This window comes from Podarcis filfolensis, assembly GCF_964270895.1.
Source record: "Podarcis filfolensis genome assembly, chromosome: 14".
NCBI lineage: Eukaryota > Metazoa > Chordata > Lepidosauria > Squamata > Lacertidae > Podarcis > Podarcis filfolensis.
Window position 1 is genome coordinate 23358892 of NC_139616.1, and position 18314 is coordinate 23377205.

Consider the following 18314-nt stretch of genomic DNA (forward strand, 5'->3'; position numbering starts at 1 on the left):
ACTGTCAGGCTATGCAGGGGGATGGTGAGGCTCAACAAGTCCAACCAGCAGTTTCCTGTGAATTGTGCGCACACCCTATAACATTCCCTGGAATTCTCTGGAACACAATAGAGTTCCATGGCCAATGCATGGAGATTCTTTAGCAGAGACATTGACGTAGAAAGGGTTCCCTGGAGGTAAAAGGTTTGGGAAACCCAACCCTCTCATTGGACTCTGTTATTTTTGCAGACAACACCTCCCCCCCCCACTCTGTGCTGTCCATTCACTCTGTCTGTGTGTTTTTCATTTGTGATAAAAATCATTCTAGAGGAAAGAAGTGAATTTTCAACGGCTGAAGCATCCTGCTCATTCTCACACCTCCTGTGTGGCCCTGGGTGAGTCTGTTGACCTCTGTGTATCTTAACAAGACAACCCAGCTGGAACGTCGGGCAAGAAGAGGGCCTCTTGCTGGCAAACAGATTGTGATTTTCCTTGGTAAATAGATGACACACTCGCACAAAATGGGACGGTTATTTTTACGGCGCACAGAGAACAACCTCCCACTGAGATAAGCTTAACACATCTCCAGGCTTCTTCTTCCTCTTTTTACTGTCCTACATCATAGATATGTTTACAGGCGCCAATGAACAGTTCAGAATTAGAGAAAGTCTACGAAGGTATTCTAGGACAAAGTCCTGAGATACTGCAAATGAACTAGACTAGCATAGATGCTATTTTGCATCCTATTTACCTCAGTAAATACCCCCTCAAAAAACCATAAGACATAAGAGACTGTTTGCTCTTATTGCCCAGCTGTTGTTTACACTTGCTTGGCCCTTTCTACATTGACCATGTCTCATTAAATTTGCCCACATTCCCTTCTATTCTGAACAGAGGATAGATACAAATAACCCCTCTCTGTGAGCATGACAGCAGTGACTGATGTAGGTGATCCCTGCCCCACCAAATGATGGGTGGCATTCCTGCATTATTTTGTGGTCCTCTTTTTCTGCTGTTTTAGATGTGTCAAGCATTTTTGTTATCCCATGCTACCACAGCAGCCATTTTGTATTCTGCCCAACAACCCAATGGCAGCCATTTTGTGACTGGTGCCCATGGCAGGTTTTCAGAATTCCAAATGTGCCCTGTGGCCCAAAAAGGCAGGCGACTTCTGGAGTAGGAACAGATGTTGCTTCTACCAAACCAAAGCCCCAAGCGATGGTGTCAGTGAGTGCTGAAGTCCTGTCACTTAGCTTAGTCAGTAAGATTTTAAAAGGTCAAATCTTTAGCTTAGAAGGGCATTGCTGCTGTCTTCCCATTTGTCTTCTGAGGGGGGACCTTCTGGGAGGAAACCTGTTGGAAACGTAAAGGTCTTAAGTGGCCACTCTTAGGAACTTCTCACTGTTGCTCGATGTGGAGAGAAATGTCACTGCAGCTGCTCAGGAAAATGCCACTGTTGTTGCTGTTGTTGTTGTTGTTTCTTCATTTGTTTCTTCTATGTTTTTAAGAAAAATCTCAAAGCAGTTTGCAACACTCTAAAAGATAAAATGAAGCATTCCATTACTAAAGAAAGTCAAATATAGCATATACAATTAACAGGATATTAAGATATTATCTTAAAGATTTTAGAAGAAAACATTACAAAGAAGGCGAACTACAGAACATTTATTGCAACAAAGTTATGTGCACACATACACACACTTATCTTAAACATCTTTGCTTTTGGGTGCAGAGTTAGGGGTCACCTCTTGCTAAAGCCGTTCTGCCCCCTCACTCAGGGAGGTTCTGCAAAAGCTGTGTTGCCCCAAGCAAACTACTGCTGATTCACCTGGGGTGCCAGCTTGAATAAAATATTGGGGGGGGAGGCAGGTAAGCCCCATCCTGCATCACAAGATGCAGCACACACACACCATTTGAATGGCAACACTTATTAACCTGAGGGGGGGCTCAAATATTTTATTGGGGAGCTGAAGGGACCTTGGCCCCTAGGAGTTAACTCCTATGCACCTGAATAAAAACCCCACCCCTGTTACAGGGTCACAGTCGAAGCTGCCTGTGGATGCCACTACTGCCCTTTAGAGGGGTGAGTTTGCCACTGACTCTTATTTAGGAGTAGACATGAGTTTCTCTCTTCCATGGGCAGCTGTGCCCAATAGCAGGGGAACAACCGGGCTGCTATTTAAGCCTTCTTTACCTCCCCCTCCTCCTCTTTTGCAGCATCCTCCCTCCCTCTACACCAGGCATAGGCAAACTCGACCCTCCAGATGTTTTGGGACTACAATTCCCATCATCCAGCCACTCTGAGCAGCTTCCAACACATATAAGAACATTATAAAACATAAACATTGAAAACTTTCCTATTCAGGGCTGCCTCAGATGTCTTCTAAAGGTTGTATAGCTTCTTATCTGCTTGACACCTGATGGACGGGCGTTTCACAGGGTATGTGCCACTACCGAGAAGGCCCTCTGCCTGGTTCCCTGTAACTTCACTTTTTGCAGTGAGGCAACTGCCAGAAGGCCAGAATTTTCTCCCAATCCCTGGATGGGGAGCCACAGGATGTGGCTGCTTGCACTGAAGGAATGCTTCCCTCACATACGTCAATGCATGCTCAGACTTACATAATTTGGTCATTGTTTGGCAGATCTTCTATTGGGACGCGGGTGGCGCTGTGGGTAAAACCTCAGTGCCTAGGACTTGCCGATCGAAAGGTCGGCGGTTTGAATCCCCGCGGCGGGGTGCGCTCCCGTTGCTCGGTCCCAGCGCCTGCCAACCTAGCAGTTCGAAAGCACCCCCGGGTGCAAGTAGATAAATAGGGACCGCTTACTGGCGGGAAGGTAAACGGCGTTTCCGAGTGCTGCGCTGGCTCGCCAGATGCAGCTTTGTCACGCTGGCCACGTGACCCGGAAGTGTCTTCCGACAGCGCTGGCCCCCGGCCTCTTAAGTGAGATGGGCGCACAACCCTAGAGTCGGACACGACTGGCCCATACGGGCAGGGGTACCTTTACCTTTACCTTTTACTATTGTTATGTGTGAGTAAATATGACCTTTCCACCATTACTCTTTTTCTCAAGGCTTCTTCCATGGTGTTCTGTTGACAAAGACCCTCCAAGTGTTCCTATTTTCCAGAGACATCCTGGATTTAAAGAAGCCATTCCAGTTTCTGATTTGATCCCAGAATGTCCCACTTTTCCTTAGGATGTCCTTATTTCCATTGGAGAAATATTGGAGGGTATGGTAGGTTGTCCCTATTTTCATTGGAGAAATGTTGGAAGGTATGGAGTTATCCAACCCCCCCCCCCGAGCCGTCTGAAGGCAATCCTGTATAGGGAAGGGTTTTTTAAAATGTTTTATTATGTTTTTATATATGTTGGAATCTGCCCAGGGTGGCTGTGGCAACCCTGTAAAATTATCATTATGGAATGGGATATTCCTATTTTCATCAGGGAAATGTTGGAGGGTATGCAATCAGCAACAGGGCACAACAACACAAATATGTTTCTCATCGAGGTTCTGCATCTGTGCAGGCAGGCAGACACTCTAAAGGTCTTGTTCCATTGCTAGGTGTGTGGGTTGTTTGTGGAAAAGTCCTCCTTACCTGACTGCTTTTCCCCTGCAAATTCAGGAATCAGCCTTGCAATGCATTATTTCCACTGGTGATTTTTATATATGTCAGCCTCCAGCTGGGGCGATCCCAGCCAACGGCTCAAATGTAAACTCGCAAAGATGCCTTGTGCCTGTTATTTTCCAGTGAAGTGTGGAGTAGAATAAACTTCTGTTCTGGGGCAGCCCAACTGAAAAAGGGAGTGCTTTCATATAGCAGGTCTCCAGCAAACCCGCCAGACCAAGCAAGGAATTATTAACAAAACCCAGGAGTCAGGAGTCAAGATGGAACAGGAGAGAGCTGCCATGGCCTGAGATAATTTACTTGATAAACATTTTGACCGACGTCTGAGTGTGTTTCCAAGACTTCGCTGACTCACAGGTTTTAGCAAATATCTTCACATCAGTTCAGACACAACAGATTTGACCTGGAATGGGTGGGCTGTCTTTTGGAAAATGTTTTGGGCAAACCAAAGTGTATATACACTGACTAGTATTTTGGGAGGCAACACTGGAATTTTGGACATCAGAAATGCTTTCAAAGGAAAGACGTAACTAGGTAATTTTAGACGCTGGACATAATGGTCTCATGGGGGGTGAATTCAGACAGCCATGTGTATTCAGTTGTGGAACACAACAACATCTCTCTTCTTCCTTCCCCCTCCAGAGTGTGGCCTCTGGATGCAGCCGTACCTGCAGCACTGCTCAGAGGCCTTCTAACTTGACTTGTTCAGAGAACACAGCTGACACCATGCAACCAAAACTGGAGATCTCGGATCCTATTGCAGCCTCGTGGGCAAGAACCCTGCAGTTGAAACTTTGTGAGCATGGTATACTGTTTGGTAGCAGGGAATCCTTTGCAGCTTGAGGGCTGCATTCCCTCCTTGACAAACTTCTAGAGGGCTGTGTGCTGTCAGCAGGTCCAGAAGCAAAAGTGGATGGAACAATAGATGTGACCTTTGTGCAGCAGGCTACATGCCATCTGAAGGTCGCCTGTTTCTACAAACACTAGGGGTAGCCCAGCACTGCTTGAGGTGAATCAGGAAGGTGCTGCTCCCCCACCAACCCCGCCAAAGCTTCACTTACTGGGGTTCTGTGACTGGGGTTTCTGGGTTCCGGCAAAATCTCATGAGAGGTCTGAGATCTTGCCAGAACCCACACCTGCTTCTCCAACGGTGGTAGCAGGGGTGGGTGGGATGGGCACTGCCCAAGTCTACTGCCTCAGGCCACCTTATGGATGGGCTGTCCCTGCACACATAAATTCATAGAATTGTAGAGTTGGAAAGGACCCTGAGGGTCATCTAGTCCAACCCCTTGCAATGCAGGAATCTCAACTAATGCATCCATAATAGGTGGCCATCCAACCTCTGCTTTAACACCTCAAATAAAGGAGACTCCACAACCTCCTGCGAGACACTGTCAAACAGCTCTTCATGTCAGAAAGTTCTTCCTGATGTTTAGTCGGAATCTCCTTTCTTGTAGCTTGAATCCATTGGTTCGGATCCTAGTCTCCTGAGCAGAAGAAAACAAGTTTGCTCCATGTGATAGCCCTTTAGATATTTGAATATGGCTATCATAACTTCTCTCTCTCCCTCTCTCCATCTCTCTCTGATAGTGTGTGGAACAGGGGCTGTGTTTGTCTAGTGCTGAGGATCAGATCAAGGCCCAAAAGTCACATTTGGACGCAGGCCTGAGGATCCACACCCCTGGTTTAATTAGGAACAGTGGGGTGTATCCAATCCAAATCCTATTCAAAGTAGGCCCATTGAAATTAGTGAACATGACTACCTCAAGTTCCTTACTTTCAGTGGGTATCCTCTGAGCAGGGCTAGCATTGGATACGACCCAAAGGCATTTACATTGATAGTGGAAATATTACTTCCTCTTTTTAAAAACAGATTCTGAAAGCCATCCTTCCCCTTGATTTTATCAGCTAGTGGAAACAGCTCCCCCCTGGGGGGAGAAAAGGACAATTATGAACCATCTGTGCATAGGGGCAGGCTGAAAATGATGGGAGTGGAAAAAAGAAAAGAAAAATCAAGGCACAGATGGGCTTTGTTGGAAAACAGCAAAGGGTTTTGGAATCTGGAAGCTGCAGTTTGGTACGTTCAATGCTTGTTGAAGGCATCTGCTGCACTGGCGGCTTTCACAGAGCCTGAGTGAAAAGCAAGCGCCAAGGATAAGAGGTCAGCTTTTGAAGACATGGCCATGATACGAAGGGATCTTGCTTAGGGATGTCAGAGAATTCAGGCGAAAGTGGAAACGGAAGTGGAAATTGCTGGTGTTTGCTCATTCACCCGGTGTACAGAATGGAAATCAATTCAGTGATTGCAATCAATATTCACTGTTGTTGTTGTTGTTGTTGTTGTTGTTGTTGTTGTTGTTGTTGTTATTGTTGTTGTGTTGTTCCTTTCAGTCTGCAAAGGATTATGTTTCCCCACCCCCATTTGCATTGTGTTTCCTTTGCAATGAAATGAACAAGGTAGAATGACAGAATGACAATTAATTGTGTACGTTGTGCAACTTCATCGCAACAGACATCAAGACGCAGAGTGAACCCCTGAGCAGCGGAACAGAGTCAGTGCTGCACACAGGGCAGAAAGACGGTGCTTAAATACTCTGCCAGCAATTGCATTTGCCTTGCCTGGCAAGATCAGCTGCTCTGGAGCAAACACAGGGCTTCTCCTCTTCCAGGACTGGCATCCCAAGCATTTGGTACAACGAGGCAGCCACTTCAGGCAACAGAGGCTGAGGGTCGTGGAGAGGGCATTTCTGAAAGTACCACACAACCTGCCTTCTGCTGGTCTGCTGCCATCAGGTGCCATGGCCTGTTTCAAAGTAAAATGCAGCTGTTGGCTGCTGTATATGGAATTGAGGGATAGGCCATTTTGTCCTCCAACTCTGACAGCAAAAATGGTCAAGCTTTGTTCTCCTTCACCAAAGCACCTGCTTTGAATCAGCCCTGCTGACTGTTCAGAGTGCTTAGGAACCCAGGAGGCTGGCCTAGGCTGAGTCAGAGCATTGGTCCATCTAGCTCCCTATTGTCTGCACCAGGCATAGGCAAACTTGCCCCTCCAGATGTTTTGGGACTACAACTCCCATCATCCCTAGCTAACAGGACCAGTGGTCAGGGATGATGGGAGTTGTACTCCCAAAACATCTGGAGGGCTGAGTTTGCCTATGCCTGGTCTACACTGACTGGTAGTATAGGCCTGCCATATGACCAAATTTTCCCAGACATTACCTTGATTTCAAAGGCGGAATTGATATCTGGTGGGGAATTTCCAAAAGGCAGTGCTCAACAACTTTTGGGGTGTCCTGGTTTTTACTTTTTGAAATATGGCAACCCTATGGTGGTGACTCTCAAGGGTTTCAGACAGGACATTCCCAGCTCTACCTGGATATGCTAGGGGGCTGCCATTGAGTGGAAATGCCAATGAGTGCCAAACAAGCACATCTGAACTCAGCCCTAATCAAATATGGGGGGGGGGAGTACAGGCTGGATGTTCAAATTAGTCAAATTATCATTTCAGCCTAGTGCGCCATCTCCCCGTTCAATCTTCCTAAAGTGAAAAATTAATGTTACTTCCATGCATTTGGCAGGCTAGAGCACAGCCTCTCTTTCCAAGCAAGTCCCTCTGAGATTGTAGTTAGTGCTTCTGCATCTGCCAAGGAACAGGCCTTTCTGCTTTGTTATGTGCAACAAATCTTTTTTTCAAAAAATAAAATAAAAAATTCAGGCTCTAAATCATGCTGGCCTGAGTTCCACAACAGGAACGATACAGCAACTTTTGCAGTTTGCTTCCCTAACATGAAACTGCAAGGATCTGAAACAATGCATTATCCTTTTATTCTTATTTTAATATCCGGCACAATGTGATACATTATTTTTAAAGGAAAATAGCAGAAGAACATAGGAAGCTGTCTTTATCCTGAGGCAGGCAGTTGGCCCTTCTGTCTTAGTATTGTTTACATTAGGGATGGGGAACCTGATGCTTGGGGGGAGGGGGATGTGGCCCTCCAAGCTCCTCTATCTGGCCCTTGCAATTCTTCCCAGGCCACACCCACTTAGCAGCCACACCTCCTCTCCTCATATCACATCCCTCATTGCCTCTGCTATGTACCCTCCTTTAGTGTTTTTGACTGTCAGGAATGAGTTTCTATCCACTGAGAAGAAGCCTTCCCACCCTTTGTGCTGATTGGAGCCAATCAGAGTGAAAGGAGGTGAGTGAGCACTGAGGATTGGCTCCCAGGGTTACTCTGGAGAAGGTGCCCAGGAAGAACACCGAGGAGTCATTGTCCTGCATGCTCCAAACCCAAGTCTTTGAGAACACTGAAAACGCAGAGTACTTCGGTTTCAAGAGAACGGTGTTCAAGTGCTGTTATGTACAGTGGCACTTCACGGAGAACGTAACTTATGTCACTCCGGAAGAAGTTATTGGAGCACTCCAAATCATTTGCTTCATGTATGTGCGCAGAAAGTAGTAGATCTGGCTGAAAGGCAACACCTGGAGCCAGGGCCAGATTTAGGTTTGATGAGGCCCTAAGCTACTGAAGCTAACAGGGCCCTTTATATGTCCAGCTGTCTTTGTCAACAACAAATTGTTGCTGTTAGAAATGAGCAAACCAGCAATATTTTAGGGAGCAGGCTAGCAGGCTGGGCCCATTTCTTACATCATAGGAGCCTACACAGCACAAAACACTGTTGCTGTATGTAGGTTTTATTTTATTTATTTTTTATCATGTATTTTGGAAATGTACATCCAGTTGTTGTTTTTCCTTTAAATTTTTTGGGGGCCCCCAAAGCTTGTTTAGCTTATACGTAAATCCAGCACTGCCTGGAAATCTGCACTGATCATTGCAATACATCCTTAACCAATATTATCGTATAATTATAAGATTTTTGTAATAATCTTAGAAGGTCTACAGCTGTGAGGGAATGAGGCTGTGACTACCATGAAGGGACCCTCGACTTCTGTTTCTTCCCCCCACTAAACCACTGATAGAGAGAACAGGGTCAGAGCATGTAAAGAAAGTTGCCTATGGTATGAATGATACAAAGGTAAATTTTACATTCATTGCTCTGCCCACTTTTGCCTCTGACCCTGCCCTAGGGTTGCAAGGTTCCCCAACCCTGATCTACACTGACTGGCAGTGGCTCTCTGGGCCAAGGCTGTATCTGAGCTCAGCGTGGAGATGCTGGGATTTAAACCTTGAACCTTCTTCATGCAAAGAGGCTCTAATGTAGAGCTACAACCCTTCACTAGCACTTGAGCTTCAATCCTAAGGCAGTGACACAAGGAGAGGGAAACCTAAGGCAATTCATCCACCTTGTCCATCGTCCTGTCTGGCTTGAGATACTCTGTCCTCCCCCCCCCAAAAAAAAATCTAATCCTATTGCCATCCCTGGGGAGCAAGGGAAGGGAAACAGACTACACCTGCTCCAAGACTAATTCCATCCATGGTTTGGGAGGAGTGGCGTTCAGGAGCTGTGGGGGCAATGGATCTTTCTGGTGTTGGAGCTGTGCTGTGGGCAGGGCAAGGAATGCGGAAAGGATAAGACATCTGGCATCAGTTCTCTAAGGTCTGAACACTCTCTTCCCTCACAGAGGGGGATCTGATGCTTCTTAGCATTCCTGGGGCACCCTCCAAGGGACCGTAGCATTTCAGGATTGCAGAACATTGCTACTGCACTTCATAGTGAACTTGGTTGACCTATCAGCAGGACAGTGAAATGAGGCCACCCACAGATAAGATATGCAATCCCTCTTTCATTGCCGTTTGAGCCTGCGAAAGTTTCAAGGAGGGAATACTGCTTTGATTCCAATTTGGGCATGTCCCAGAGCTTCCTGCTGAGATCCTATAACTTTTTGTACCACAGATGTCACGGGGGGGGGGCGGTGTTGTCTCACTATTGCTGCACAAGACTGCCTCTCCAGGCAGCAATGAGGCAATGACAAGGAGGTAGCATCACAGAAAGGGACGCAGGTGGCACTGTGGGTTAAACCACAGAGCCTAGGGCTTGCCAATCAGAAGGTTTGCGGTTCGAATCCCCATGGTGCGGTGAGCTCCTGTTGCCCAGTCCCTGCTCCTGCCAACCTACCAGTTTGAAAGTACATCAAAGTGCAAGTAGATAAATAGGTACCGCTCCAGTGGGAAGGTAAACATTGTTTCCGTGTGCTGCTCTGGTTCACCAGAAGTGGCTTAGTCATGCTGGCCACATGACCCGGAAGCTGTACGCCGGGTCCCTCGACCAGTAAATTGAGATGAGCACCGCAACCCCAGAGTCGTCCGCGACTGGACCTAATGGTCAGGGGTCCCTTTACCTTTACCTTTAGCATCACAGAACAACTAATGAGCGAAACTATGTGTGGACAGCTGGGTATAAATCCACCACTAATGCACTGTTATTGCATCAATGGTGAATTGCAGAAGACAACTGCCCCTGCCTGAAAAAGAAGTCATTCAGGGGGTATCTCCCCTCCAGTGAATGATTCCTCACCAGCCTCCAGCTGGTATCTGAAGAAGTGTGCATGCACACGAAAGCTCATACCAAGAACTAACTTAGTTGGTCTTTAAGGTGCTACTGGAAAGAAAAAAAAATTTTTTGTTTAGCCTCCAGCTTGTTATATATATTGCAGCATGCTACCCCAGTCTCCAAGCAGTGTGAGATTCCAAGGATTCCAGGGCTCGTGTTTCCTTTGAAATGAAGGACAGCAGAGACTGCGGTGTCTTTATGATATATTGTTTATTTGCACTTATATACAACCTAAGCCTACGGTGGTGGAGTTCACAATATTAACACCCCAAGAGAGTCTTGCTTCCCGCATGGCTGCAGCCTTGGATAACAACAGAAAACAGGGATAGCTCTGTCTCCCAGGAAAGTAAATGGCTTTTCCGTGTGCTCTGGTTTCCGTCACGGTGTCCCGTTGCACCAGAAGCGGTTTAGTCATGCTGACCACATGAGCCGGAAAGCTGTCTGTGGACAAACTCCGGCTCCCTCGGCCTGAAAGTGAGATGAGCACCACAACCCCATAGTCAACTTTGACTAGACTTAACAATCCAGGGGTCCTTTACCTTTTACCTCTAGCTTCTAGCTTGCATAGCTCAACTCTCAACTCTGGCCTCTCAAGTCAAGCCATACAGTTACACAGCCACAAACACACACATACCACTTATGTGCATTCTACTCGCGTGCGACCGCATTTATGTGGGTTGCCGCAAAATAAATAAATAAAAAGACTGTCCTCCTCTTGCTCAGGGATGCATAGGAAGGCATGCCAGGCAGCAGCCCCAATTAAGGGGAAGCTTGGAACAGGACAGGCAGCAGTCCCAGGTTTCAATGTGAGCATCTCTCTCTCAGTGTGGTGAAGTGGTTAAGAGCGGTAGACTCATAATCTGGTGAACCGGGTTCGCTTCCCCGCTCCTCCACATGCAGCTGCTGGGTGATCTCGGGCCAGTCACACTTCTTTGAAGTCTCTCAGCCTCACTCACCTCACAGAGTGTTTATTGTGAGGGAGGAAGGGAAAGGAGAATGTTAGCTGCTTTGAGACTCCTTCGGGTAGTGATGAAGCAGGATATCAAATCCAAACTCTTCTTATTCTTCTCTCTCTCCTCCCTGCATGTCCTCCCTATTAAAGTGGGGTGCTCTGCAATATGCGCACAGGGACCCAGAACGTAACCCTATGTAAGTAGGGGGGCGCTGCCTGTATAACAATATGTAAATACGATACTGCACTTAAAACTGTTTCAGAAAACAAATAACTTCTAACCAACAAAGGCTGCAGAAATCCTGTGCATCCTTATGTGAGAGAAAGTCTCACCAGAATCGGCCAAGCTTGTTGACTTTGAAATAAAGGTGTTTCTGATCGGTTCTTATTATAACCACTTCCATAGTGCTCTGTATATTCCCAAAAAGCTTCAGTATGAGTCAGAATGTTGCAGGAGTAAACTGCAAATTTCCATCTCTATGTAAAAAAAATAAATAAATAAAAGCCAATTGACTTATGAATTCTGACACGCTTTCATTAAACCCTTGATGCCTTGTATTATGTAATTGATGTGTGCTGTTTGTTATGGTTTGCAGTTTGGCAAATTGCAATTAAATTGTTATGGCCTTCGGTTAATGCAATAAGCTTGATGATGATTATGATGATAAAAGACAATTATCAACCAGGATTTACTGATCCATCGTGGGATCAAAGGTAAATCTTCTGATTTCCACTAAAAAAAATAAAAAATCCTTACTGCTTTTAATAATTTGAAAATACAACTAATTATTTCAAATCTTGTTCCAATTTCTTTCCCTATTTCCCAGCTACAGTTAACAGAGCATGTTGCTATCATTTGAAAAATTACACTGATTGCCTGTATCCAGATTTATTATTATTCTTAAACAAGGACATTGTGTGTGTTAGTATAGCTACAGGTTTTTTTAAGCTATCAATAGACCTTCTGTTGCTAGGCAGAGACCACAGCGAAGAACCCAGCATCTCCAGAGAATTTATTTTATTGCGGTATCGATCGCAAGGTGAAAGGAATAATTAAAATGAGGTTTCACGTCAATCGTAATAAGTCAGTATGGCCCTTGCTTTTGGCACAAATCGTTACTGAAAGCCCCCAAGGTGGCTGGTGGTTTTGTGTGCTGGTTATATTCCTTCCTCTACCTTGGAAGTGGGGGGGGGGGACCAGGGAAAATACCGCCATGAAACTGGCTGCTCTCCTTGGCTTCTGCAGCTGCTACTGTTTTAGAGTCATCCAGCGCTTTCTGCTAACACTGTGCCGGGGGCTGTACAGAAAATAATTTAGTAGCTATGCCATCCCTGCTTGAAAAATTTACAAGGCAGGCAAGATGAGTGAAGGAGAGATAGTGTGTGTGTGTGTGTGTGTGTGTGTGTGTGTGTGTGTTTCAGCTGATCCATTCTGAGGAAGAGAGATTGGAGGGTCAGTTTTGTAGCAGAGCTCAGCTTGACTGATTCCCTTGGCTGCCTCCCCACCAGGAGTGTCCAAAAATGAAGACAGTTGTGTTGATCTTTTGCACACACGAAAGTGCACCAGTACTTAGCATAATGCACCATTTATTAGGAGCAGATTGTAGCCATGTAATAGTGAGCTGGGAAAGGCTGATTAGAGTACTGGACAACCTAGATTCACATCCCTAATCTCCACATTGCAATCCTATACCTAGGTGCCTAGGACTAAGCTCCACTGAACCCAGTAGGGCTCGCTTCTGACTGCATAGGCTCAATGGACAAAACACACCAAGCTCCTGAAAGATATCTTCAGCCAGCTGAGATGCAACCTTTGCCAGCAATCTTGCAAGGAAGTGTTACCATTTGAACTGCTAGCATGAAGAAGAGACCTCATAAAAAGAAAGGAAAGAAGTGCCTAGCCTCTGCTTGTATTCCCTTCCAACCCTATGATTCTCCTGATTAGTGCTTTTAGTATAGATGGTTATGGTTCATCCACACTTCTGCTTGTCCCATTCCAAAAAGCATGACCCTGAACGGTTTCCCACTTGCACTGCTCCTTCCAGGGAAAAGCCGCTCTTTAGCTCTCAATCAGAACAAATGGCAATCTGCAGAAAACCCAATTACCATTTGCTCTGATTGAGTGCTAAAGAGCGGTTTTCCCTGGGGAAAACAGTGGGACTAGAATGGATAATACTGTTTGCAAACTGGCATGGTTTAAAAAAAAAAATGATTCTCACACTGCCCCCACTGCTATGTTATAGTTTATGGGTATAGTGCTTTCTGCGATGCTGTGAGCCACTCTGGGCAGGATCCAAGTGATTTCATAAGCATACTAACCATCCAATTAACAGCCTAAAGATTCTTCCTCAGATTACCAACTCTAGCAGTGAAGGGATCAGGGTACTAGTCAAGGGCATCTGGCTCACAACCACAAAATTGACCATTCCTCTTCCATAGTGCTGGCTGGTATGCATCGGGGAAGCATGGAGACCAACACCAATGGGAGTCAGAACCAATTGTAACCACAGCCAGAGTCAATCCCATGGCCTCCAACATTCTGCTGATTGAAATCGGGACGTGTGTCTTTCAGTGTCGCACTTCCATGCAAGCCAGCTAACTCACACCTGAGTGTGGCACCAAAACAAGACATTCTAGGGTCCAATCAGAAGCCAAGGTGACTTCTGTAATCCCAGGATGTTCCAGGAGAATCGGGACAGTTGAGGGATATGCAATTCAAGTTATGCCTGCATTCTCCAAAGGAGACTAAGGAGGATGTGGTGGAAGCCAATAGGCAGTTCCAGTTCCTGGACTGTTTATAAATAAGAAGGGGGTTGGCTGAGGCCAGACTGAGGTTGGTGGGGAATTGCCCCATTTGCCTAAATGGACCTCTAACCACCAACATCCCACACATGTCAGGAAGTAGAGTTCCCACTTTGGGTTGAGTTCCGATGGTGCCGCCATCATTAAAAGGGTGTTTATTTCCATGCCAGCTTTCTCTCGGTTTCTCATTCGGTGCTTCGCTTTTGGGGAAAGCAGCTCAGCCTGGAACTGATAACTTCTGCAAATGCTTAGAGTATGCATTTATCAGGCCATGGGCTTTTTTAAAGAAAGGTAATTGCATTACCAGAGCCAGGCCGATAAATATCGCTTTCTGCAGCTTCATGATGAGTCACCAAGAGCTAATTATTTCTGAGGCTCCTGGGGCAACTCACCCCCTTCTGAACCTGGTGAGTCCCATTTGTCCAGATTTGTCCATGGGGATGCCTTCCCCCTTCCCCCTTTTAATTAAAGATTGAGTTGAAAATGACTAGGAGGGGGGTGGTAGGCGATCACTCTGAAAGAAGGGGGGTTGAAAATCCTCAAAGGCCATTCCCAAGAAGAGAACATGCTAAGCCAGTCCCAGAGGTTGGCATGGTTGGGCATTTGCCAGGGCCCTGTGTCCAGGAGCAGCCTCACAAACAAGAGCCTCCTGGACTTGATGCAGTGAGAAGATGGTCTCCCCTCTCTCGGCGAGTCTGCTGGGGGTGTCTTGCTCAAGGGCTCTCTAGAACCTGGAGCCAGCACTGGTCACTCCAGAGAACCTTGGCATTCCTTGGAAGTTTGCCAAAGGGCCTTGAGTGAGATCTGCAGAAACAGTCAAGCTCTCCTATAGAAGAAGAAGAGTAGAAGAGTTTGGATTTGATATCCCGCTTTAGCATTACCCTAAGGAGTCTCAAAGCGGCTAAAATTCTCCTTTCCCTTCCTCCCCCACAACAAACACTCTGTGAGGTGAGTGAGGCTGGGAGACTTCAAAGAAGTGTGACTAGCCCAAGGTCACCCAGCAGCTGCATGTAAAGGAGCAGGGAATCGAACCCTGTTCACCAGATTACGAGTCCGTCACTCTTAACCACTACGCCACACTGGCACACTGAATCATCTCTGAAGTCACAGAAGTGACAAACTCTGCTCCATTGTAATCTGAGGCAGCTGGTTGTGGGTGTAATGAAAGGGCAGCAAATTCTTGTTTGTTTCATTTATTCTTTGTGTTTTAACTCTCAGGGCACAAGAGAAAGACATTTCTAGGTACCAAAATAACTTGACTATTTCCTGGCAGACTATTTCCTTGACAGAAAACATCCCCAGTCCATGCCACCAGGGGTTGAACCCGGGACCTTCTTCATGCAAAGCATATGTTCTAACACTGAGCTACAGACCATCCTCAAGGAACATAGGGACCTGCTTTGTCAGACAATTCGTCCATCTAGCCTTGTGTTGCATACACTGATTGACAGGAGTTCAAAAATGAGTCTCTCAGACCTACCTGGAAATGCCAGGGATTGAACATTGAACCTTCAGCATGGAAAAGAGATGCTCTACCACTGAGCTATGTCTCCTCCTCTGGAACATGGGAAGCTGTGTTAGACCAAGTCAGACCACTGATCCATCTAGCTCAATACTGTCTGCACTGTCTGGCAGTGCCTCTCCAGGGCCTCTCCCAGCCCTATCTGGAGATGCATGCCAAGGATTGAACCTGGGATTTTCCACATGCAAAGCAGAGGCTCGACGACTGAGAGCTCTTCAGCCTTTCCCCCTGCTTAGCAAACTTTCCAAAGATGTGGGACGCATAAATGGTTAAGTGTCTTTGGCTCAGCTTTCTCTCTCTCTCAGTCCCTGCAGATCAGGCCCAGGAGGAAGGCATGAAATTGATAGAGCTAGCATTACGGCATGCAAACCTCGGAAGAAAGGCAAGATAGAGATTTGACCCCCAAGGAAACAGGTGTCAAGGGCAGCTGATGGTTTATCTTTCAGGGAAGGAGAGACAGATAATGAATTCTAAATGAAGAGGAAGCCAGGGGGAAGGAAGGTGATGCAAAACAGGCACCCTCAAAGACGCTGGCTGCAGCTGGCTTTGCTGAGAAGGCTGGCACAATTCTGGGACGTGAAAGCACCTCCTTATTTCACAGCCCAGGCTCTGGCCACAAGAACCAAGGTTTTGGGGACTGGGGCAGAGAAATTCTGCAAGAGGGACTCTACGTTTGGGGGCATTGTTGGAGGAGAAATCGGATCCTCCAGACTGGTGGAGCAGTGGGGGGTATACATTTCTCCTCCTGGAAAGATGCTATGTCATGACAAAGTGTCCCTCCAGCCTCCACAGTAACTCACCATCCCACATGCTGTGCCATACACATACTATGAGTATATCCTATTATTATTATTATTATTATTATTATTATTATTATTATTCCTTACCCAACCTTCACCATAGGGTCCCCATTTCAAACCACAATATTAAAAACATTTAAAAACAAATTACAGTAAGAAGAATAGGACGGGTCCTAAAAGTACCATATTTTTCTGTGTATAAGACTATGTTTTTTGTGTAAGTAAGTATGCAAAAGATTTGGGGTCGTCTTATACACGGATAGTGCAGAGGGTGGTCTGTCGATTGGCTGCTGCCACGAGCAGTAGATTGTCAGTGGCGATAGGGCAGGTAATTGGTGACTGTGGCAAGGGTTGATGTCAACTGGTGTCTTTGGTGGTGTGTGCTATTGTCAGTGATTTTAGGCACGCCCCCCCAAAAAAAACAGCTCAGAAAGGCAATCCCCCCCCAGAAAAAGCTCAAAAATTCTGGGCAATCTCCCCCCACTTTCTTAATTTGTAATCCCCCAAAATAGGGGGCATCTTATACATGGGGGTGTCTTATACATGGAAAAATATGGTCAGTGGCAGAGCTTCATGCTCCGACACCGGGGGACGGAGGGTAGGCAGGGGCATGGCTGGCGCACGTCCCAGGGGCGTGGCGTGCTGCCCACGGGGGGGGTGGCACTGAGCATGGGCGTGGGGACAGCCGCAATGACACCCCACCGGGACTGCGCTGCCAGGGGCGGTGTCCTCCCCCGCCCCCCTCTTCCTCCACCAGTGAATATGATATATCTCTCAATAGGCATCAAAAAGACCATAGAAATTGCATCTGTCAAATATGCAGCAGGAGCGACCCTGCTTAGGTGCCGCTAAGCTAAAATTGCTTCCAGATTTTTCAAACAGCTTCCTCCCCTCCTTGGACAACACCTTTCACCAACCAGGCAGCTTCCAGGGTGTTGGCTTGGTACTTGTAGTCCAAAACATCTGAAGGGCACCAGGTTGGTGGAAGCAGTACTATATCCCCCCCCCCCCGTCCCCCATTGTTATTGTTATAGAGGAATGCTCTGAAAACTGTAAACTTTACTAGGAGTAAAAATCATTGGATGCAGTGCAGGCCTCCATCTGAACAAACCTGTGCTGTAATTAAGTAATTAATTGGTTTAAAGGCTAAAACGAAACAAAGCACCTCTGTTGGTTGATTTCACAGCCCTGATATTGCTAACGCCTGCCCCAAAAGGGAACTGAATTAGAGGGACTGTCAATGGACAGCCGTAATGGAAAAAGAATCTCGCAGGCACCGTACAGTATCTCAGAAATAGCCTGATGGCTATAAGGCTTGGCAGATAATAACTCAGGAGCATTTTAAAAGCTTTTTTTTTCTTTACTCTGCAAAGAAAATATTATACCTCCACCGTACCCAGCCAAGGTTATCATTTTAATTAGCAATAAATGAGATCTGGCCAAAGCTCCAGTTTGCTTTTATGTTTCCCTTAATTTCTGGTCAACGTGAGCTAATTGGCAATAAATTAGTCCCCAGATACAAGATTGATATTGACAATGGGGAAGATGCTAGAATGCTGAGCCCAGCAAGAGCCTTAGATTAGGTTTTAACAGCAATCTGAAGGCAAGGGTGGCCGGGAGAGGGGCTGACAGGGCGATAGGGACCTGAGCCCCCTTCCACGGCATTGTGTGTGTGTCTTCTGCAACATGTTGTGCATTTCATGTGGATTTACAATGGACTGCCAGATAGGAGCAAAGGAAGCTTCTATGGTCATATTTTCAAGAATCGTAGTGTTGGGGGGGGACCCCAGGGTCATCTAGTCCAACCCCCCCGTAAAGCAGGAATCTCAACTAGATAATACATCCAGCCTCTGCCTCAAAATATTCAAGGAAGGAGAGTCTACCATCCCTTGTGGGAGTCTGTTCCGCTGTGAAACAGCTCTATGTCAGCTTCAAAGAAAAGCCCTGCAATTTCTTTCAGCAGCTTATGGGTATCTGTTGTTTGCAAAACCCAGTTTTGGCCAGGGTTCATCTTGAGGATAACAGGTGTCACAGTATAAAACCGAGAGAGCTGTATTTTGGGGTGTGCCCATGGTTTATTGCTGTTCCTTGCCTCTTGCAGATAACACTCTACCTTTCTG

At 46.4% G+C, this 18314-nt stretch overlaps 1 long non-coding RNA gene across 1 annotated transcript; it reads left to right on the plus strand.

Annotated features, from left to right (window-relative positions):
* Nucleotides 1-319: 319 nt before the first annotated feature.
* Nucleotides 320-5876, plus strand: LOC310749831. Its single transcript, XR_014541830.1, has 3 exons — nucleotides 320-382; nucleotides 4248-4401; nucleotides 5479-5876. It is a non-coding gene; the product is annotated as an uncharacterized lncRNA (long non-coding RNA).
* The last annotated feature ends 12438 nt before the right edge of the window (nucleotides 5877-18314 follow it).